This window comes from Nannospalax galili, unplaced genomic scaffold (genome assembly GCF_000622305.1).
Source record: "Nannospalax galili isolate Female #2095 unplaced genomic scaffold, S.galili_v1.0 scaffold578, whole genome shotgun sequence".
Classification (NCBI taxonomy): domain Eukaryota; kingdom Metazoa; phylum Chordata; class Mammalia; order Rodentia; family Spalacidae; genus Nannospalax; species Nannospalax galili.
Genome location: NW_008342282.1, coordinates 4361749 through 4385174, shown reverse-complemented (window position 1 = coordinate 4385174; position 23426 = coordinate 4361749).

Sequence of the window (23426 nt, the reverse complement as noted above, 5' to 3'; positions counted from 1 at the left end):
AGGGTAAGGGTTTCTTTCTTTCTTTCTTTCTTTCTTTCTTTCTTTCTTTCTTTCTTTCTTTCTTTCTTTCTTTCTTTCTTTCTTTCTTTAAATGGGGCTTTTTGCTACTCTAACATTACCCTTCTGAAGAGGTAACCCTAAAATCTTTTAGAGATTAGATAAGAGCTCCAAATACTTTTATCATTTTTGGCCTTTGGAACAGTTTATGTTGCTAAGAGGCTCAAGGACATTTTGATTTTTAGCCAGGAACCTGGCTCCATTTCTTTGGGGTCTTTTTACCCTAACTGTCTAGCCAATTCCTACCTCCTATTCTTATCACGCTGTCCTCTGAAGGGGTTACCCAAATTGCCAATAGGGATAGGAACACCATCTGCTCTGGCTTCGTCCATGCTGAACAGGGACAGCAGATTGAGGCAATTGGAATACCCCTTCAATGGGTCTTCTATCTAAAAGACTCCCAAATTGCATAACTCTTATCTCAAGGAGCAAAAGAAAGTCTTTGAATCGTGAATAGGAGATGTGAAGGAGAAGTAAAGGCAAGAATAATTAGTATTACAAGTTCTAGACAGGGAACTAGAAAAAAGTCAGAACAGGGCAATTTTCAAATGTTCATATGAGAGTCCATTGGAGTTTCTTGACAAGAGTCACTCTTGATTAACCAGATTCTTTTCCCATACTGTGATTTATCCGACAACTTGACTGATCCTTGTTTTTCAAAACAAGATGATTTGGGGCCCAGGTGTAACCATTCATAATGAATATGCCACATTACAAAGATACTATTATATTTGTTGTTTAAATCTCTGTAGTTTTGGAGGTTTTTGCTTTTTTTTTTTCATGCAATTTATTTGTCCAAAGTTTTTGAAGTGTTCTGATAGGTATAAATGAGATTTGAAAATGAATGCCCATTTGCCAATTTGAACCTTCCAAAAGAATATTAAATATATCTACTATTTATTTCATTATTTTTATTTTATGTATATGAGTGTATTGCCTGCATGTATGTAAGTGTACTCGTGTTGTGCTATGATCACGGAGGCCAGAAGAGGTTGTCAGATCTCCTGAAACGAGTTAAGGACTGTTGTTAACCTTCCAAGTTAGTGCTGGGAACTGAATCCAGGTCCTCTGCAGGTGTAGCTAATGCTCTTAACTGCTGAGCCATCTCTCCAGCCCCTCATTTAACCATTTCTTCAGATTTTCTTCTTGCTTCTATGAAATAACAGTCTTCCAAAATAAATTTCAAGGGCTTATTTTTCCATGTTTAAAATATAGAAAGTGGAATACACATGTTATCTGTGAAGGCAAATTTTCAGTCACTGGAGGCAGATACCTAAAAAAAAAAAAAAAGTCATTTATACAGTTTTAAAAAAGGCTACTGCAAGTAATAGAAGCTTTATGTTAAAACGTAAGTATCTAGGTTTTGATCACTGCAAGATTAGAGTAGAGCTGACTCCAGGCACATTTGACAGGTCAATTCCTGTCTTCTATGACGCTTTCCAGTAAATTCTCAAACATTAGATCTCATATCATTTTATTGAGACAGAATAGTAATTTGTGATATATTGTTATAGATATGTGTATGTTTCTTATTTTAATGATATATACATAGTCTGAAAGCCCCTTTAACTGGGTATCCAATTCACAAGACTGTATTTCCAATAACACAGAAAGAAAACAAAAGTTTATGGCATGTTTTTTCTACCCTGTTTCTTATTTTGTGACCCTATAGGCTGTAATTTTAAACCCTTAGTGTTGTGATATAATTAATAAAATTGGTGGAGGGGCTGGAGAGATGACTCCGTGAATAAGAGCATTGGCTCTTGCATTGGACCTGGATTGAGTTTCCAGTACCCACATCACTTGGTGGCTCATAACCATCCATAACTGCAATTCTAAGGGATCTGATATTTTCTTTTGACCTCCATGAGCATTTAATGCACATGTTGCATTTCCATACATGCAGGCAACACACACACATATATTATATATATAATTATGCATATTATATATTAAAAATAAGCTAATGGAGTAGGGAAAAACCCAAATATTGTATACATGTTCAAATTTGTTACAATGAATTTCACTATTTTATACACTTAGCATAAACTAACAAAGGAAAACAACTAAGTGATAAAATAAGGTAAAACAAAGAGTATGCTTACTACCAGTTTTTGAAAATGATTAATGTGTTTGAAAACCAATTGTAGGTATTTTGTGCTAATTAATTTAGCTCATAAGTTTAATATCTATGTCTGAGTTATATTTTTAAGTCTTTTGGCACATTATACTATTGTTTGGGAGTGCAACACAGCTTTTTTGTTGGTATTACCTCAGGAGGAATAAAGACATAATACACAATTTTAGGAACTGTAATTCATGAACAGACTAATTTGCGCATTTGGAGAAGGCTGTCAATGTTCCACTCAGGAGGACTATCTCATATCATTTGGTGGCACATAGGTTAATCCATATTCTATGCCCTCTGAATAGGAGGAGTGGAGTGTTACCCTTGGAAACAATGTCTACTGACTTGGCAGGAGTGAAATCCACCTGGCCTGAATTATGGAGCCATTCCAGCCCTGAAGATAGGAAATCATTCAGGTTTCTAGAAAGGAAAAAAATAGCATTGCCCCCAAGCCCTCATTTCATACTCCATCGCTCAAAATATCCTCAACTTTTACAACATTTTTAAAATCACATTTATCAACACTCTCAATATTAGATTCAGGGCATGTGAAGATGTTGCTGTTGATGATACTGTTGCTGCTATTTTGTTTTAATTCCAGTGATTGTACTATATCACAATTAACATTTTTATTATACTTTGTATTTAGTTATTTTAAAGAAAGCTAGAAAACGAGCCACTGGCAGGTATTCTCCCTCTTATTACATTGAAATTGTCTCATTTTGCATACAGATTGAATGGCCATCTGTCCCAATTTCACATCTCTAAATATAAGCATTGTGTCATATGATGAATTTGAAAAATGTAGGTCCTTTCCTATTGCATATTAAGGCATGTTGTGCATGAAAATAATGCATGCAAATTGTGGTGAAGTGTGAAATCTAATCTCATATATATTATATGTTACACTCCAACATATTGTCCATGCATTCATAGTGCTATTCGTTATCTGATCTTTACCAAAGAATGGAAATACCTACATGAACCATGAAATAGGCCTTTTTTTTAAGCACCAGCCTCATCGCTCCTTATCAACATTGCTCTCACTTCCTATCCACAGCAGAGGAGCAACACGGTAATCCAGCCATGTGGCCATAGCTAGATTCTTTCTTTTTTAATTTTAATTAAAAACCTTTTTTTTGAGTTTTTGTGCATTTTGTATATCTTAATCTAATTTATACATCCACCCCCCCTCCCTGCCCCATATCTGCCTCCTTAGATTTCAGGTAGTTGTCATATATGTTAAGTCTTATCCAGTCAAACATTTCTATCCAGGTGTCTCTTGGTGCAAGTTCATCCACTGGAGTCTAGTCATCCTATCTAGAGTCACTCCCTTAAAGAAGATCTATGTTCCCTAGCTTCACAGTAATCACTTGCTAGTAGTTCCCTGGATAGGGATGGGGCCTGCTGCCTATTTCCCCCATTTGTTCCTGGGTTTTTGTCTGAGTTATCTTGGGTCTTGTGTATGCTGTCAACATTGTTGCAAGTTCATGAGCAACTTCACAGTGGTCTGAAAGCCTCTATTTCTTTTTGTTCATGCACAAACACTGGATCTTATAGTCTTCAAACCTCTCTCCCTCAGTGGTTCCTGAGCCATGGGTGGATGAGGCTTAGTATGGGATCTATCCAGGGACATGGACTCCACAGTCTATCTGTTCAACTAAGAAGTTAGTGAGGCATCTACTGATACCCATTCCATATTGTGTTTGTGTTACTGCCCAGTAGCAGGACCTCTGGAACTCTTGACAGTGCGTATTTAAGAAAATGAAGAATTGTAGGAGTGGAGAGATGACTCAGCATTTAAGCATTGACTGCTCTTGCAGAAGACTCTGGTTCAATTCCCAGCACTCACATGGTGGCTAACAACCATCTGTAATTCCAGTTTTAGGGAATCTGACACCATCTTCTAACCTTTGTGGGCATTTCATGACAGGGGTGCACTTATTCACATAAAATAGAAATCATAAATAAAATATTATTTTTAAATTATAAAAAAGAAAGTGAAGAATTGGCCAGAAGAATAAACAAGTAATGAGCAAATTCCCAAACATGTATGGCTGTTTTCTATTATTCTCTGGACCACTACAGTTTTAATTTTTAAATAATATTTATTTACCCTCTCCCTCTTCCTCCCTCTCCCAATCCTCTCCTCCCTATCCCTCTCCTTTCCCCTATCCCAGTCTCCATTCCCCTTCCCCTCCCCTCCCACCCTTTTTTTTCCTCTGAGTGTGTACTACAGCATGTGTGCTGAGGTCAGGGGATAACCTGTAGAAGTTGTTTCTCTCCTTCCACCATGAATATCCTATATACAGAACCTCTACCAGGTTCTCAAGATCCTCAATATCCTTTACCAGCTGAACAATATCACTGGTCCTGAAAATTTAATTTTAATATGATTATATTAAATTACAATCATTCTTTTTCTTAAAAAGGCTAAGGCAGAAGAAGGTAAGGCAGTGATTAGATCAATAACTTAAAGAAACACTCAAAAATAGGATCTTGATTTTGCTTTATAGAAATATAAACAGAATTTAGGTCAACATTTGGGAAATTTTGATTTTTTTTTTTGGTTAATATTCCAAACACTAGAAAACACATGTGTATTATAAAGATAATCATATGCTAGATGTTGGATACATGTTATTTGAATAAATATAGTAAATGACATTTAATATAACAAGTAAATATAGTTAAGTGCTATTTTTCTGGAAGTTTATAATATAAAACAAACATTTATATTTAGGACATCTGAAATAATGTAAACCATGAACTAGATATCTCACGGATATCATTCAACACATAAAACTTTAACCACATTAAATTAAATGATTCTAATTTGAGCATTCTAAACAGACTTTAGATGAACAAGATTAATAGTTTTTTAAAAAATTCATCAATGTAACCGAACAAGTTGCATGCCTGTTTCTAAAAATCATAGAACATCATCTCACCTTACTATAACAGAGTGAATTCAATCCCTTTAACAACATACTAATTACTATTTGATTCCTTTAAAATTTTAAAATATTAGTGTCGTGCCTGTTTGAAATGAAGAAATTCAATTAAAAGGATAAATCAAACTTGTATAAAAGGTACAAAGAAAAAATATTGTAGAGCCATATGGTTTATTGGCAATTAACAGCACTGAACATAAGTTAAAACAGGATTGTATTACACTGCTCAATTTAGTTCAGTTTGCCTCTGCTTCAAATGGAATTACACTTTTTAAATCACAATATGGGTATATCTTTCTTAAAATTTTCTTAGTTCATACTGAAATTTGACTTTAAATTTCATAGATTGTTTTTCACAGATATGTTGAAATTCATTAAAGCATTTAGGTTTTACGGATATTCATGTTGCTAACCATTATTTATTGCTTCTAATGTTCGTTCATAAGAAAATAATTTTTATTTATAATTTATTTTTGTGTATGGAAATGTGTGTGTGTGTGTGTGTGGTGTTGTATTTGTGTTTATAATGTGTGGAGGAATACAGGAACATGTATAGTTGTACATTCAGAGGTCAGAGCACATTGTATCATATCATCCTCTATGGTTCTTTGAGTTATTGCTTAGTAGAAATTTCACTGACTGGAAACTCACTTCTTTTGTTAGGCTGGCTGACCACTGAGCTTTCAGGATGTACCTTTTTCCTCCCCTCTCACATCAATGTTGGGATTACAGGCATTCCAGCTATTCCTAGCTTTTCTAGTGAATATTGGGCATAAGAATTCAGGTCTTCATGCTTGCAAAGCAAACAGTCTTAAGCACTAAGCTTTCTCACAACCACATTTTTTAAAAATAATTTCTTATAATAATAATACCACATTTTTAAAAAATAATTTCTTATAATAATAATTTAGTTTAAGAACACTAATAAATGAAATTTGTTATATTTTGTATTGGTAGGTTCACCACACTTCAGAGCAATACTCAGGAGTATTTGAGTAACACAAATTGTACTCAATGTGCTTTACAAAATACAGAGGAGCTTCTATAATAGGTTTCCATTGGTTTTTCTAAAGGTCTTTAGTGTTTGTTAACACTTCAAATACTTCCATCTCTGCCCTCTCATTCCACACCCAACTAACCCTTCCTATGTTATCATTCCCCTTTCCCTCATTATATCAATGCATTCTCTCTCCCCTCCCATATAGACTCCTCAACACTCCTTGTCCATTTATGTATTCCCTGACTTTTCTGGATTTTTTAGTTGAAACGTGTATTTGAGAATTCAAACCTAGCATCCAGATAGAGAGGGAATGATGTTTTATTTGGAGTGGGGGTCTGGGGTTTCTTCACTCAGGGTGATTGTTTCTAGTTCCATTCATTTACCTGTGAGTTTCATAATTTGGGGGGAGTGGTTGATAGCTGAATAATATTCCGTTATATAAATGTGCCATAGTTTGATTAGCCATTCATCAGTTGACAGATATCTGGGTGTTTTCCATTTCCTGGCTATTATGAAAAAACAGGTAACAATGAACAAGTACCTCCATAGTATGATGTAGTTTTTTTTCTGTTTTGTTTGTTTGTTTGTTTGTTTGTTTTTAGTATATGCCCAAAAATGGTGTGGTTGGGTCATAGTGTAGATCAAGTTTTAGATCTTTGATGAATCTCCACACTGATTTCCATAGTGGCTGTACCATTTTGTAGTACCATCAGCAGTGTGTAACAGTTCCTTTTTTTCAACATCCTCACCAGCACTGGTTTGGGGTTTTTTGTTTTTTTTTTGTTGTTGTTGTTTTATTTTGTTTTGTTTTTAAAACTTTGCCAATCTGAGTGGGGTAAGATGAAATCCCAAAGTGGTTTTATTTTCATTTTCCTGTACACTAAGAGTGTTTTCGTAAATATTTCTTAGCCATTTGCCTTTCATCTTTTGAGAACTTCCTGTTCAGCTCCTTATCCCATTGTTCATTTTTGTTTTCTGTTTTCAGATGTTTAGTTTCCTAAGTTCTTGTGTATTCTAGATTTTAACCCTCTACCAAAGGAATACTTGGTAAAGATTTTTTTTCCATTTTGTAGCTTACCTCTTCAGTGACATGATGGCTTCCTTTTCTATAATTCTTTTTAGTTTAATGATGTCTTATTTGTTAATTGTTGGACTTAATAACTGTGCATAGCAGTATTGTTCATAAAGTCTTTTCCTGTCTATATATTCCAATGTATTCCCTACTTTCTTTTTTATCAAATTCACAGTATCATGTAGACCTTGACTCATTTGGAGTTGACTCTTATGCATGATTAGAAATAAGATCCTAGTTTCATTCTACATGTGGCTATCCAGTTTGGCCAGCTTCACTTGTTGAATATGCTATATTTTCTCCAGTGTACCTTAGTCAAAAGTCACGTGGCTGTAAATTATGGACTTAAACCTAGAGCCTGATTCTATTCCACTGATAAATGTGTCTGTTTTTATGCCAGTAGCATACTGTTTAGATTACTATAGCTCTGAAGTATAAATTGCAACCAGGGATGATAAAGCCATCAGCGGTTATTTTTATTGGTCAATATTACTTTGGTACGCCTGGCTTTCTTGTCTTTCCATATAAAATAAAATGTTTTTTTTTTCCATTTTTTTGATGAATTGTGCTGGGATTCTAAGGGGAATTGCATTGTAGATTGCTTCTGGTAGAATGGCCTGTGAGGAACGGGGCAGTGGGGGATGGGAGGGTAGGGAAGAGGTGGAACATGGGGATGAATAACTAAACTAACACTAAAGTCTTTAGGAAAAGCTATATGGAAACCTACAATTATGAATTAAATACATATACTGTAGATATTTTTGTAAATTTTTATTGAATTTTGTGTATTTCATATAGAAAATCTTAATCATCTTTAGACCCCCTTCTCCACTGGCACCCCCCATAGCACCCCCAATGGAATTCATGCACTCTGTCATTTGTGTTAAGGCCTGTCATTTCAAGTTGGTTGTCTAGGTCCCAGTGGATGAATTTGCACTGAAGGACATCTGGAGACCCTTACATTATACATTTTTATATTACATACATGATGTATTTGTTATTATATACATTATCTATTTTATATTTTTATCAACATTTTGTGCATTTCATACAAAACATCTTAACCATCTTCATACCCTCTTCCCCATCTGTACCTCCATATAGCTCCCCACAGAATTTCTTGTATTCTGTCATATATGTTAAGGTCTATTGAGTCAAGTAAAAAACAGTTTAAAAGGAATACTTTGTATCAGGAGAACATTGCCTCTTCTAGACATCACAAGCTTTTGAAGCAAAAGCCCAATGCCAGGGATGGTTTCCTTCTTTTGAAGGTGTTGACCAAAGGTCCCATAGAATCTCAAACATTATTGGCCATTGCCCTGCTCTTTGAAACTCACCAGAACTTGAGATAACACCCTATTACTGAAGAAGCTACATACACTCATGAGCCGTAGAAAAACAAGGAGAAATCAAGCTTGTACTGATCTTAAAGCTTAATCTCTATTTCCTTTTCATAGTGCTAGAAAGTACTATGTCTGAAAGAATTAAGAAAAACATTAAATGTTATCTTTAGTCATCTGTGACTCCTGCATGCTTCAGCAACTACTAGTTTGGCAAGAAATGATCTCTGGTTCAGTAGTGGTACAAATATTATAGGAGTGGCCAATCATTTAAAAATTGTATTGAAGTGCTGCTCTATAAGATGCAGACCATACTGACATTGACATCAAGCCCAGGAACCTATAACTAGACAGGCCACGGGCTGTATACGAGAACCTAATACTATTATTCTGCTTAATTAGTATAAAAGTGACCTCTAATGACTTACTGTTATATCCATAGATTAATGCATATTTCAACTCTCACCAGAGAAACTTCCTTATACACCATGTGTTGATTAACACAAAAGCCCACAACTGATCAATGTGCAGAGAATAAGAGACTATATAATGATTGCACAGTCACTTCAAGCTTCTGCCACCCAAGACTTAGGGACCATAAGTTATGGAAGAGGGAACCAAAAAACTTTAAGAGCCAGAGTTGTGATAACTTCAAGGAAACTGTTTTCCACACAGCTGGGAAGTTACCCATATGAACTTGCAGCAATAGTGACAGCATTCAGAAGTACTGTGTAAGCACAAACCAAACCAAAGTCCTCCACAGACAATGGGTAAGTGGGTAAGAAATGCAATCCTACTGAAGGAGCTATTGGCAACAAATGCGTGCTAAGACAGGGATTCAGTTTTTTTAGGGATCTAGCTCTTGGTAGGTTAACGAGACTCCAATGGACAAATTCACTCAAATATATTTGGGAACACAAAGTTGACTGTAGAAACACACACACACACACACATACACACACACACACACGCATACTAAGTTCTTGAAATTAGGCAAAAATATAGTAAGGGAGTTGCATATGGGGGAAGATCTAAATATGATCAAAGTATATTGCATGAAACTCACAAAAATTCATAAAAAGAGGAAAAGACCTGCAAAAATGAATAAATAAAGAGGACATTGTGGGAGTATGGGCATGTGGGCTGGGGTGGATCTGAGAGGATTTTGGAGATTCAGGTGAATACGATCTAATTACATTGAATGGAATATTTAAAGAATTAATAAAAATATTAAGAGTGTAATAAAGAGTTGGGTGTGGTGTTGTACATCTCCAATCCCAGCACCTGGGAGGCAGAGGCAGGCTAGCCTGATGTAGAAAGCAAATTCCAGGCCAACTGGGGTTAATGGCAGAATCTGTCTCAAAAATGTTAATGATAAAAAGAAAACAAATAGTAACTTTTAAAAAAGTTATTATTTTATGTGTATGAGTGTATTGCCTGCATGTGAGTGAACCCATGTCATGCAGTACCCACAGAGGCCAGAAGAGGGCATCAGATACCCTGGAACTGGAGTTATAGTTGGTTGTTATCAATGTGGATGCTGGAAATCAAACTTGGGTCTTCTGCAAGAGCAGATAGTGCTCTTAACCACTGAGCCATCTCCCCAGCTTCATAACATTTACATTTTCAACAGTTAATGTTCTCCTCCTTTTTTCTCTAAGTGGGTCAATGATGCCATTGCAGTGTTCACATCTTTGATAAGGTAAAGTATTCAAAACACCTTGCAAGTTTCTCATGCCATAGAACCAGAAGGATGAATTTCAAATTCACTCTGACAATTGACAGCCAACCTTGGTTTGTCAACAATTTGCCAAGAGAAAATGCAAAGTATCCAAGCTGTTGATTGAAAACAATTTGAAAACCAACATTTTAATTTTATTTTGCCTTTAGGCTTTACTAATAATGTATGTAAAACTATTTAATGCCAAGTAACCACACCACCTGTTTCTTATTAATACAGCTAATGTTTCTTTCCTTAGCTATTATATATGTTCTACAAATAAATTTGAGTATTTTGTAAATACAGTAAAATATAAGGAGTATTAAATTAACCCTAAACACATAAATATCCAACATAAAACCCAAAATGGTATCAGTTACTGTGACTCCCTACCTAGTTCCCATTAATAAAAACTGTTATCTGTCCTTCCTTCACTTGGAAATCACTCTTCTTATTCTCATTTGTGTGACATAAAATTTTATACTTGTAGGAATTATATCCAATGAAAAACAGTGCAATCATAGTAGATGCTTTTTTTATGCTGCATAATATTTTAAATGTGCTGCAATTTTTTGACATAGTGAAAGGGAGTCACTATTTCAAAAGACTGTTTCTAAAGGAAAAATTCTCCAATTTAAAAATTGTCATGTGTTCCAAAATGAAAAACCAAAGTATGATTTTTGTTGTTTTAGTTTTGTTTCTGTATTTGTTTTTATTTCTTAATAAAAAAGGTGAGTACATACAAAACTTTAATGGTACACATTCCAACAGATGTTGAAGAGCAGGCAAGAATGAGGTGGCTTAATGGGAAAAGTTTCTTGCTCTGTTCAACTGATGCACTGAAAATAATGTCAAAGGGCAATTCTGTACACCTTCATGCTGTTGTAGACTTGGGAGTAATCTCATGCTCAGAGGAGCATGAAGAGAAGAGAAACTAATGAAATGTGTGGCCAAAAGAAGTCTGTTGGCAAATAAACATTTTCACATCCTCTTGTTATTGAGGAGGATCACTCTTAGCCTTAGAATAGAATAAAAGTTAATTTTAAATTAGTAGTTTCATAGTGTCATTTGGCCTCAACTTTCTTGTAGGATTAGAAAAAAATGAAGTTTGAAAAACTAATAAAGTAGATTATAGGACACTGGACTAGACCTAAATTGTCTATATTGAGAATGCTTGTGTTCACTAAAAGTCATTCATATTTCCAATGTGATAATACTAAGAAATAATGATTTGTGGATAACTACGTCTTGACAGATTTGTTTTTGAAAATATCAATGCTTTAATAAAGGAAATCTAGGAGGTAGCTATCTATTGCTACATGAGGCAAGAGCATGTTCTTGGAGGATTCTTCCCCTACTAGACATGGGATCTATCAGCACCTTGATCTTTATCTTGTCAGCTTCCAGAACTATTTAAAAAAAGAAATTGCTGTTTATAAGTGATACAGGTCACATTAAATTTGTCATCATAGTCACCATCATTCGAGAGTGGTAACACAGTATCCATACATGATACAGTAAGGAACAAGGTGACCATCAGATTAATTTCTTGGTTTACTCATTGTGGGGTCTCTCCCTCCCCTCATGGGTCATTGGCCACTGGTCCATGAGGACAGAGGAAGCAGAAGTGATGAACGGGGCCAAGATGGCCAGTGAACATGACAGAAGAAAGCTCTTCCAGGGAGGCAGATTCAGTGATACAGATCCACTTATTCAGTGGAGGTTAGGGAAAATATAGTGTGGAGGCAGCAGCCAAAGCCTCAGAGGATAGGTGCTCATAGTATGCCTTGTTTACATGTGGTAGGGGTAACCTATCATCTGACTATAGGGAAATGCTTAATTATCATATAGAAAAAACCTGGGGGTAGTTTTATTGCAGGTAACTATGACAAAGGTCTTGTTCCAAATAAGGTTGGGCATCCGTGCTTGGTGGCACTTTCCAGGTAAGTCAGGCGGAGAGCAGGAGGTCCCCACTGAGAAAGGGAGTCCTGTATAGCACGGAGCCCCTTAGAGCTATCTGGACATGGAGGACTACAACCTTACCACCAGGGTCCCCCAACATCGCCCACTGTTTTGTTTTACAATGGAGAAGTGTCATCATAAGCTTTAAGAGCCAATTCATCTATCTCGGGAGGATCCAAAGTTTGATAATTGACCATGACCTGCTTGGTAGTAATTTTTGCAATGGTAGCAATTTGTCGGCGAAAAAAATTGTATGAAACAGGGAGCAAGCATCAAAATGACACACAGAATGATCAGGGGCCTAAGAAAGGGTAGGAGCCATGAAAACAAGGGGTTACTAAACCAACCTAATTGTTCGGTGGGTTGAAATCTTGAAAATAGGTCGTTACAAAGTTTTTTGAGAGTATTAACATTGGTCTCAACAACATTTGATTCATTTACAAAAAAAAAACAGCATTCCTCTCCCAATACTACACACATCCCCCTGTGTTCAGCAGTTATTAAGTCCCATGCTCTTCTGTTTTGGAGCACAACCCCAGCAAGAGAGTTCATTTGTCATTGGAGAGACTTGAATTTGTCAGTCATGATGCCATTGCCTGGTCAAGGTTGTCTCAAAAGTCTCCTGCCAATAGCAGCAGTTGTACAACAGCAGCTGTACAATAGCAGCAGTTGCAGCACCTCCAGCACCCAGGGAGAGGGCAAGTCCAAGTCCCACTAGCAAGAGGATGATGATTTCTCTCTTGGTGGGTGTGAAGGAGTAGGGAAGCCTCTTCTTCCTCAAATAGGTACACCTGGGGAGTAATCATTACAGGTACACAAAAGGTGGACAAAGAGGTGTTAACACAGTGTTGGGCTTTTCCTTTGCACCATAGAAAAAGAGGAGGGGTAACACATGCTCTCCTGAATAGAGTAATGTTAGTGAGGCATTTGTAATGAGTAGCCATATTCTTGCTAGAAATGCAAATTGGATAGTTAGCCAGTTGTTCGAATAAGGGAATATCCATCAGATGAGAGTCGGTGAATTTTTTTTTGTTTGTTTCTGGGTAAAGAAGGGTGGTATTAACTGGTACTGCTGTCAGTAAAGGTCTATTGCTGGATGCACAAAAGAAACAGTTAGAGGCATTAGGGTGAATGGTGAAGGGAAGAAAGTTAGCAACATATTGAATGTATTGGCTCCAGGACATAATTGATCTTATCCGATCCTCTGTTTGTTTGTCCTGTAGAATGATATTATGATGAGTTAGCATGGGCTTAGCTGCAGGTACAAGCTGTCTAGAGATATGAAAGTCAGCTGTCTAGAGATATGAAAGTCAGCTGTAGGGTACGTAGAGAATGCACCTGGGTAGAACTTTCCCATTACTCTGACACGCCAGTGATCGTCCCATGGATCTGCAACATATATTAGGGAATAGTCATGGTTCTCATAGAGATACTTATTATCCTTTAGGTAGATGGGTCTTTCCTGTCCTGTTATACCCTGATATCCCCCAGTTAATCCTAGTTCCAACCTGCAGGGATTGAAATAGCGGCAGCCCCCATAGATATCAACTTCCTTGAGGCATGATGGATCTGTCTGTCGGAAAGGAAAGCAAACATATTCGTTAGTTTTGTATCTGCTAGCATTTGGGTATATTATGATTTCTATGGGTCTTTGACAGCCCACTAGGGGGCAGTCTGTGGTTCCGATTATTTGATTTTTTTCCTTGAAATATTTCCCTGACATGGGGGCTGGCTGAAGCATTGATGTTAAGCAGAGTAAAAATGGCCATGAGAATGACAAAGAAGCTGGGGGGGGGCGGCATCTGCGACGAGCAGTCTCCACCAGATCATAGATCTCTTTCCATGTGATCTGGTGTGGTTTTGGGTGTTGTTTCCTCTTCTTCCTTTTCTTTGTCTCTGACAGGGTCATGTGAGCCATCTTTTTTGTGGGCAGGGAGGTGCCAGACATTTCTGGCTGGAACCCAGATGGGCTTTGGTTGATCCTGTGGAAAAACACAAGCAAATCCCCTGCCTGTGGTCAGTAATGAATCTGGTCCTTTCCAGATTCCATCAAGGGGGTCCCTCCATCTAACCATGATGGGTGGTATGGGGTGTGTCTGGGTCCAGTGTCGGGTGATGAGGGGGCATCAGGTCCTCAATATACATTAAGCACATTAAGGGTAAACAAGGCTAATGTTAACTGAATGTTAGGAGAATATGTTGTTTGACCCTGTCTTTTTAGTTGTTTTTTTAAGGTTTTAAGTGGTCTTTCCACAATGGCTTGTCTGTGTGGGTTATATGGGATGCCAGTGTGATGGATGATTGCTTCACAAAATTTTTTAAATGGGGAGTTGGTAAATGCTGGGCCATTATCCGTCTTTAGTTGTGAGAGGAGGCCCGTGGCCCCAACTCATCATTTTTTACCATGATATGGACATCAGGAACTTTATAGTGAACACAGTAACACAGTTTCTCTAATCACTATCAGGCTCCAAACACAAGTTTATGGAGACTACTTTGTGATATCTTCTTTTGGCCCCAATTTCCAAGGAGGACTACTGTATGGCATTGTCTTCTCAAGGCAGCTTCCACTTCAGATCTCAAATAGGCTGATTTACATTTCAGTTTAGACTAGATATTTTTTACCTACATAGTTGAGAAACTTAAACCTATTGATATTCACCCTAGATTTTTTCAGCAGTGGTGCTAAGGAAGGTAGCAAAACAGGCTTTTCTGTGGGACTCAATACCAGTTTCTTAGATAGATAAGCATCACATTTCTGATTGTAGATTGACATGGTTAGAAAGGTTAGAGGAAAAGCAACCTCAGTCTACTCAGGAAAAGTACGTGAAAGCTAATAAGCCTTACAAATTTGAATTAGGTTAGAATAAACCTTAATCAGGTTAAAATCTCAAAGAATTCTTTTTGATCAAAAGATTCTCATAGATTGCTCAGTTGTTAATTTATATAAAGATTGTTGGTGTAGCCAGACAATTTTGGATGTCATGATAAGAGAGATTAAGTTCTTTTGTTACTTTAGTGAGCTCTGATATTAACAATTTGATACTTTAATCCCTTGGTAAATGAGGATGCTTAGAACCAAGTAATATTAAGAACACAGAAGATATTTTCTATTCATTCCATAAAGTTAACAGCAACATGGATCATTTCATTAGATGAAAAGTATCAATGAAATTCCATAAGTAGAGAAAAGTTAGTAAAAGAAAATTTGGCAACATTACCACCACTGGTTCTTATTTAAAAGGGGACATTTTAGTCAATGGGTGGAATGGGTATGTACAGTCATATCCTTCAAAGACAGTATTTTGGTCAATGATAGGCTATATATACAATATTTGTCCCACAAAATTTTACTACATAATGAAATCATAGCCATCATAGTTTCAATAGGTATACTCTATGATGTCTGCACAACAAGGAAACTTTCTCACTATACATTTCCCATTGTGTGCCTGTTGTTATTGTGAGATAAAAGGGAGGCAGGGTTTGGGACTGCAGAGAAATAGAAACAAAGAGGACTCTGGCAAAGCAAGAGTTTAATGGGTTGGCAGGGCTGGTCCTCCACTCCGGTGTGAGGAAGAACCAGCAACCTAATGGCTGCAGAGGGGTAGCTCCTAAAGGGAAAAGAACACCAAAAAGAGAAAATTTTTCTGCTGTTTGGGGCTGTTTGGGGGGCTGCTTGCTCAGGGAGGGTGTGGGGTCTGTACCTCATGAAACTTATCGAAGAAAACATTTACTGTAAAACATGTTTTCTACGATTACCAGGTTCCAGAAACGCATTGTCACTGAGTGCTTGGGAAACCTGTTTGTCAGCCTATGGAACATGCTCTGGTGATCACAATACATTGGATCATTAATTCCCAGAGCTGCTTTTGTTACCTTGCAGGAGGCTGGGAGTTGGTTGACTCACTTCTTCTTAGGGATCTTATGGTTTCTGGGTCTGGGGTCACCTGGATCTGAATTCTATCATTCCAAACTTTTGTGTTATAAGATTGGAGACACTGTTTCTCATCTGGCTACTTCCTGCTGGGTAAGGTATATGACAAAAGTGGGAGGGGGTTTGATGAGGCTGGATCTGGAAGGGTTCCTCTAAGGCTGCCATTTTCTGGTATCTGTTGGTATAAGAGCATTCTCTGTCCATCATGCTTAGCAGATTTTTATATTCAGCTGGGGAACAAAGTAAGCAAATTTGGTTAAAGCTGGTATGAGTTCATTGGCAGATACAATCCTGAAGACAGTGGATGAGGCCCCATGCTTGTCAAAATGAGGCCAACAGTGACTAGGGGGTCCTATTAGGGGATAGCACCATGGGAACACTCCCTGGAAAATTCCCCATGATGACTGTTGCTGGTCTCTGTTGTATCTTTGGGAAATATATTGGACCACTTGTGGAGGCATTGGAATTTTTATTCTATTTTACCAGACTGATTGACATAATAGCAGCATTCTTCCCCCAAGAAAACACAAGTTCCTCCTTTTTCTGCAGTTAGGAGGTCAAATGCCAGTCTACTTTGGAGGGTGATTTCTGCCAGGGATAAGAGTTGTTGTAAAACCTGAATAGATTGGGCAGTGGCCTCAAAAGCTGATAAAAGTTGGTCACTCAAGTCATGGCTCCCCTGGGAAAGTTGCTGGGTTGCTATTAGGGTTTTTCCAAGACTCCCAGCAGTGAAACGTGCTGAGGCCACAGTGGTAACCAGGCTAATTCCCACCAGGACTACCAGGGTAGCTGATCTCCTCTCCCAGGGTCATAGCCCATCTTAGGAACATGGGCCAATGTTTGTGCTAGGCAAAAGACTCTGGACTTCTGAAGTGAAAACAGTTAGTCTGGGCACAAGGGTGACTGGAGTGCATGGACCCTGGGTGTGAGGGGAGACACAAGTGTATACCAGTGAAAATCAGAAGAAGAGTAGCCCTGGGGTTAAGGGGTGTTTCCCCAGAAAGTTATACTTTGGAGTGAAGAATCAGGGCACTGTGTGATGTTGGTGGCCCAACATTTGGACTGGTTGAAGTAGGCTGTGAAAGGAAGGAGGGGTTGTCAGAATAGTGGGGTTGAGGGACACTGGGCAGTAGATTGATTTGTAGCATAGTCTATTGGAAGGGGAAGGAGAAGTGAACCCTGGCGTGGAACACATAAGAAGCAGGTGGCAGCATTAAGGTTAGAATAATTCTTTAAGATTGATAGAGAGAGAAAGAGAATGCTGTCCCAAGAGAAGCTGCTAAAAGTAAGCAGTGACACTGTTGTATTGTTTGTTGCCTGGTGATGTTAAGGTGCTATATGGCTTGCTGAGTCTCAGAGCAGGGTATGGCAGTCTTTTTTTTTTTTTTTTTTTTTTTTTTTTTTTTTTTAAATTTGAGTAGCATTCTGGTGGAGTACCTAGGCAAACCATGATACTCTCCTGCTGCAGCAAATCTGTCTCCCAGGCAGTTGGCTGGGTTAGGGATAGTGAACTTCACCTGGGGGCTGTCATGTTCATTCTTTCCCATGAGGCTAAGCTGTATTGGTCTAATTCCTTCTATATGTGGCATCTTCCAAGACGATGTCCAATGGTAACTGCAGTTCCAAGATGGGCATCCCTCGCATCCCCCTGGATCTTTGCAACCCTGGATAGCTTTGCCTTTTATAAAGCAAAGGAACCTTGGGTCACTGGAGTTCCCAGGAAGTGTAAAAAAGAGGTCAATGGACAGACATGGGTTAAGCATTAGAAGATATTCAGGAGGTTAATTTCTTGATTCTTGTCATCAATTTCCCAAACCCCAAAGGTGAACTTACAGGGGGGAGTTGAGCAGGGGAGGCAAGAATAGTGAAGGGTAGAAGAGGAAAAAACTAATTCTAATATATCAAGAAAAATGCAAAGTGATAAAATGCATCTAACCAATATGCCTGAGTAAAGGGGAGAGGGGGGGAGAGAGAGAGAAAGAGAGAGAGAGAGAGGAAGGAGGAGGAGGAGAAAGGAGGAGGAGGAGGAGGAGGAGGAGGAGAAGAAGAAGAAGAAGAAGAAGAAGAAGAAGAAGAAGAAGAAGAAGAAGAAGAAGAAGAAGAAGACCACCTGTCATTTTTCAATGGCAGTCATGGAGGGGACATTGGATAACTCTAATTTTAGGGGTCTGTAGCAACTGCCTGGTGCTTGCTGTGTTCATGAGCAGGCTTAAGTGTATATAGGTGGATCCATCCTGGTTGTCCTAGGAGTTTGACTGCTGTTGGAGTAGACAGGGTCACAAGGTGGGGTCCAGTCCAGTGCGGCTAGAGGATTCCTTTCAGTCCCTTGTGTTGATCAGTGGACTGGAGGTAAGTGTAGTCTCCCAGCTGAAGGGGATGGGACATCTGGTCTTTGGACCAGATGGTGGGATAATCCAGTCAGCATGCTCCCTGAGGAGTTTTTGTAGAAGAATGAAAGCTGGTCTGTAGTCATGGAGAGGGGAGGATTGTTGGAGTGGCAGATTGCTCAGGAGGAAAGGCCTGCCATACGTAAGCTCAAAAGGACTTAAAAAGGATGGAGTTCGTGGGATGGCTCCATAACCTTTTTACAGATAGGGGAAGGAGAGTGACCCAGGATTGATGTAATTCCAAGGAGAGTTTAATAAGGTGATTCTTGAGAAGTGAATTTTCCCATTCCATCTTGCCTGATGATGGGGATGGTAGGGAATGTGTAGTTTCCAGGTTATTCCCAGGAAATGAGACACCACCTGGGTTACTTTAGAGATGAAGGCTGGGCCATTGTCTTATTGGAGGGAAAGGGGGCAGCCAAAGAGGGGAAGGATGTTTTGGATTAGAAAGCTAACACTATATCTGCAGTTTCCCCTATAGTGGGAAAAGCCTCTATCCATCCTGAGAAGGTATCCACCAGACTAGTAAGTACCTGAACTTTTTGAAGGCTGGCATATGGGTAAAGTCTAGTTGCCAATCAACCCTGGGGAGTGCTCCTCTATGTTGGTGGGGTTTGAAGGAGGGAGGTGAGCAGCCCCTACCCTGAGAGGAAACAGCAGTGCAGATGGGGCAGGATCAGGTGACTTATGTGGGAAGGGGAAGGAGTTTATGGTAAAAAATGAGGGGTTTGAGAAATTCATAAAGTTGGAAAGCCCCAAAATGAAAGATGTTATGTAGGTGAGTCAGGATGGACAAGACCTGGTTTTCTGGTAGGCAATATTTGTTCCCAAGAATTATCCATCCTCCTGAAGTTGAGGCAGACCCTTTATCCGAAAGAGACTTATGAAGTTGAGTCAGACTCAATAATGCCTGTGAGGGAGACAATAGCATATCTTGCCCTGCGGGATCCAGTAGGGGTCATGCCTGAGCTGCCATCTGCAAACCACGTTAGATCTGAATCAGGTAGGGACTCCAGAGAAACCAAGGGGTCCTGATAGATGAGTTCCAGGAGTGTCTCCAGACATGAATAAGTGAGTGATATGGCAGAAGGGAGGAGTGAGGCAGGGTTAAGGGGAGGGCAGGAGTCCAAAGTGATTGAAATATTTTCAAGGAAGGTGGCAGGAAAGAGGTGAAACATAGATGGTGTGACAGTGCTAAGAGAGGAGTGGGTAAGGAGGTCCTTAAGATGGTGGTGGCAGGGGGGAGAAAAGAAATAGGCTTATCCAAGGTGAGTTTAAGAGCTTCTTGAGCTAGGAGGGCTGCAGCTGCCAGGGCACAGAGACAAGGCTGGCATCCCTTTATATTGGTGTCTAGTTGTTTTGAGAGATAGGCCATGGGGACAAAGGTGGCTCCCTACATTTATCCAAGGACCCCCAGAGCCAGTCCCTTATTTTCAGCTGCATATAAGAGAAATGGGGATCCTCATTCAGGGAGGGCTAATGCCAGTGCCTCTAGGAGGGCCTTCCTGATGGCATAGAAAGCTGCTGTGATTGGTGTCCAGGGCTCTACAAGTTCAGAAGGATTCCTTTTAGATCCCTCATAGAAGGGCTTTTCTAGAAGGGTGAAATTTGGCATTCAAGTTTGTAGATATCTTGCTATGGCCAAGAAGGATAAGATTTCTTCCTTAGTAGTGGGTGGTTTTAGAGGTGATTTGTTCTTTCTAGAGTCAGATGATGAGATGTGGGAGTAATGAGAAAGCTTAGGTATTTAACTTGTGGGAGAGAGAATTGGGCCTTAGACGGAGATACCCCATACCCCATACTACCTAGAAAGTTGAGAAGTTTGATGGTGTGGGCCTGGGATAGTGAAAGGGATGGAGAACAAAGGAGAAAGTCATCTACATATTGTAGGACTATGGAAGGACTGAGGTCTAAGGTGGCCAGGTCATGGGCTAGGGCCTGTCCAAACAGACGGGGGCTGTCCCAGAATCCCTGAGGTAGGACAGTCCAGGTCAGTTGGAAAGCTGTTCCGGAACTGGGGTCCTCCCAGGTGAATGCAAAGAGATCATAGGAGGCGGGGTGTAAAAGGAAAAGAGAAAAAGGCATCCTTCAGGCCCAGGTCTGTGAAATGAGTGGTGTAGGAGGAGATATGTGAGAGTAGAGTGGGGGTTAGGAACTACTGGGTGGAGGGGGACTACAGCTGCATTTATGAGCTGGAGGTCCTGAATTAAGCAATAAGATCCATCTGGTTTGAGGATGGGTAGGATGGGGATATTGTAGGGGGAGTAGCTTGATGTGAGGAGGTAAGACTTTAGAAGTCTCTGGATGATAAGTTTGAGTCCTTGATAGTGTTTGAGGACAATAGGATATTGAGTCCTACAAGGGTATATAGAGAAATCTTTGAGGGTGATGTGGATGGGGGTGTGATGAGAGGTCAGGCTCTGAGTGGAGATGTCCCGAACTTGGGGATCAATCTCAGATGCCTGGGGTGGTCAAGTTTTGTTTTGATGGTGGGGAGGAGTTATAGGGGAGAGAATGAAAACTGGTGAGGGAAGAAAAGAGAGAGAGAGAATTTCTGTATAAGGTCTCTACCAAGTAAGGGGGTTGGGCATGAGGGCATGCCTAAAAAGGTGTGAGTTAAGGGAGTTTTCCAAAATATGTAAGACAAGTGTCCTGTTGTTTTAGGGAAATGGGGTCTTCCATCTACCCCCACTATGGAGATCTGTGGGAGAAAATTCCTACCAGAGTAGGAGGGGACAATAGTCCATGATGCTCTCATATCTATAATAAAGGAAATAGACTTCAGCAACGGTAGCCATTACTCTGGGCTCCTCCATAGTGATGGTTATAGATGAGGTGAGGCCTGAGGAACCAGGGTCCTGTCAGTCTTCAGCCACCAGGCCCAGAAGATTGATGACAGACTTCTGCAAAGTGGATAGATTCAGGGAGGAGAGTGGCCTACCTTGAAGTGGCAAAGAAGGACAATCAATCCTCCAATGACCTCTCTGTCCACATTGAGGGCAGGGTCGCCGTGGTGGTTGGGGGTTGGGGCATTGTTTGGCCCAGTGTCCAATCTGCTCACATCTGAAGCAGGGTTCTGGTGGCTGATGCTGTGGCACAGTGGAGCCAGAGATTGTCTTCTTTGGAGGAGCCCCCAGAGCTGTGGTCAGTAGATGGTATTTTTGTTTAAACAGGGAAAATTTGTCTGTCCTAGCCTGATCCTCCCAGTTATTAAAGACTTTAAATGCATTTTCTTATTTTTAATTTTATTTAAAATTAAAATTTTAATTTTATTTAATAAATCTATTATTTTTTTATGTGTGTGTATTGCCCTGCATGTATGTAATGCACCTGTGTTGTGCACTGCCCTCAGAGGTCAAAAGAGGCTGTCAGATCCCCTGGGACTGGAGTTACAGACAGTTGTTAGCTGCCATGTGGGTGCTGGGATTCAAACCCAGGTCTTCTGCAAGAACAGCCAGTGTTATAACCGCTGAGCCATCGCTCCCAGCCCCTCTGGAGATCTCCTGGGGGGTGTTTGGTCCCCTTTCTAGCCATCTAAATTTTCTTTTAATATCAGGGGAAGATTGTGAGATGAAATGATGGTTAAGCATAAACCTGCCATCTCTAGCAGCTGGATCATGTCTGGTGTACTATACCAGGACCTCAGTATGTCTAGCCAGAAACTGTGCTGGGTTTTCAGAGGGATTTGTTGTTATTTCCTTTAGTTTATCAAAACTCACAATTTTATATGGGGGGGGATCTCTAATCCTATAATAAGACAAGTAATCATAAAATGAAGAGACTTTTTCCCATCTCTTCCATCCTGATACTTCCATCCTGGGTCCTGGCTGAGGACAGCAAAAGTCCGAGGAAGAGAATCCTCATCAATTCCATGGATTTCATTGGCATACTCTTGGGCTGCCATCCAAACCTGTTCTCTCTCAGCAGAGGTCAGAGTAGACCAGAGGATGACAAAGATGTCATGCCACATCAAGTAATAACTGAGGGTTAACTATTTGAATTCTTTAATGAAGCTGGCTGGGTCTGTGGAGAAGGAGCCCAATCTTTTCTTTATTTGTGACATGTTGTTAAGAGAGAAAGGGACATGAACAATGACAACTCCCTCCACCCTGGTTACCTCATGGAGAGGGTAGAGACCCATGGCATTAGTGGATTGAGGCCAAAAGCGAGTACAATGAGAGATGGAAGATGGTGAAGAAGGGGAGAGAAGAGATGACTTTTCTTTAGGCAAAGGATGTGAGGAAGCTTCCCTGGCAACTGAGGAATCAAGGTGTTCAGCAGAGTCCAGAAAGTGTTTTAGGAGTGTCATATGAGGCATGTGAAGCATGGGGTTGGAGAAGGCAAGGGTGTGGGGGGCGTAGTGAAGGGGGATGCAGCAAGGAAGAAGTTTGTAGCATCTGCAGTGGAGGAGGCAGCAGCCACAGTTGGAGAACTAGAGGGGAAGTGGGGAAGGGGGAGCAAAGGAGGAAGGGGATGGTAAAGGGGTTGTTAGTCAATGAGGGGGAGTTCATAGGCCAGGTCAGGATCAAAGGCAGATTTGAAGAAATAAGGAGGAGGAGGACGAGTTCTTTCCAAGAGGACCTGGTGTCTCTGGCAGGGAGTGTAGAGGGAGGGTCAGGCACAAAAACAAAGAAAGCTTGGACATAGGGGAGTTTAGACCACTTGCCATTACAATGACAGAAGTTATCTAAATCTCTTAAAATATTGAAATCTGGGGCTGGAGAGATGGCTCAGCAGTTAAGAACACTGGTTGTTCTTGCAGAAGACCCAGGTTTGAATCCCAGCACCCGCATGACAACTAACAACTGTTCATAACTCCAGTCCCAGGGTATCCGACAGCCTCTTCTGACCTCTGCGGGCATTGCACAA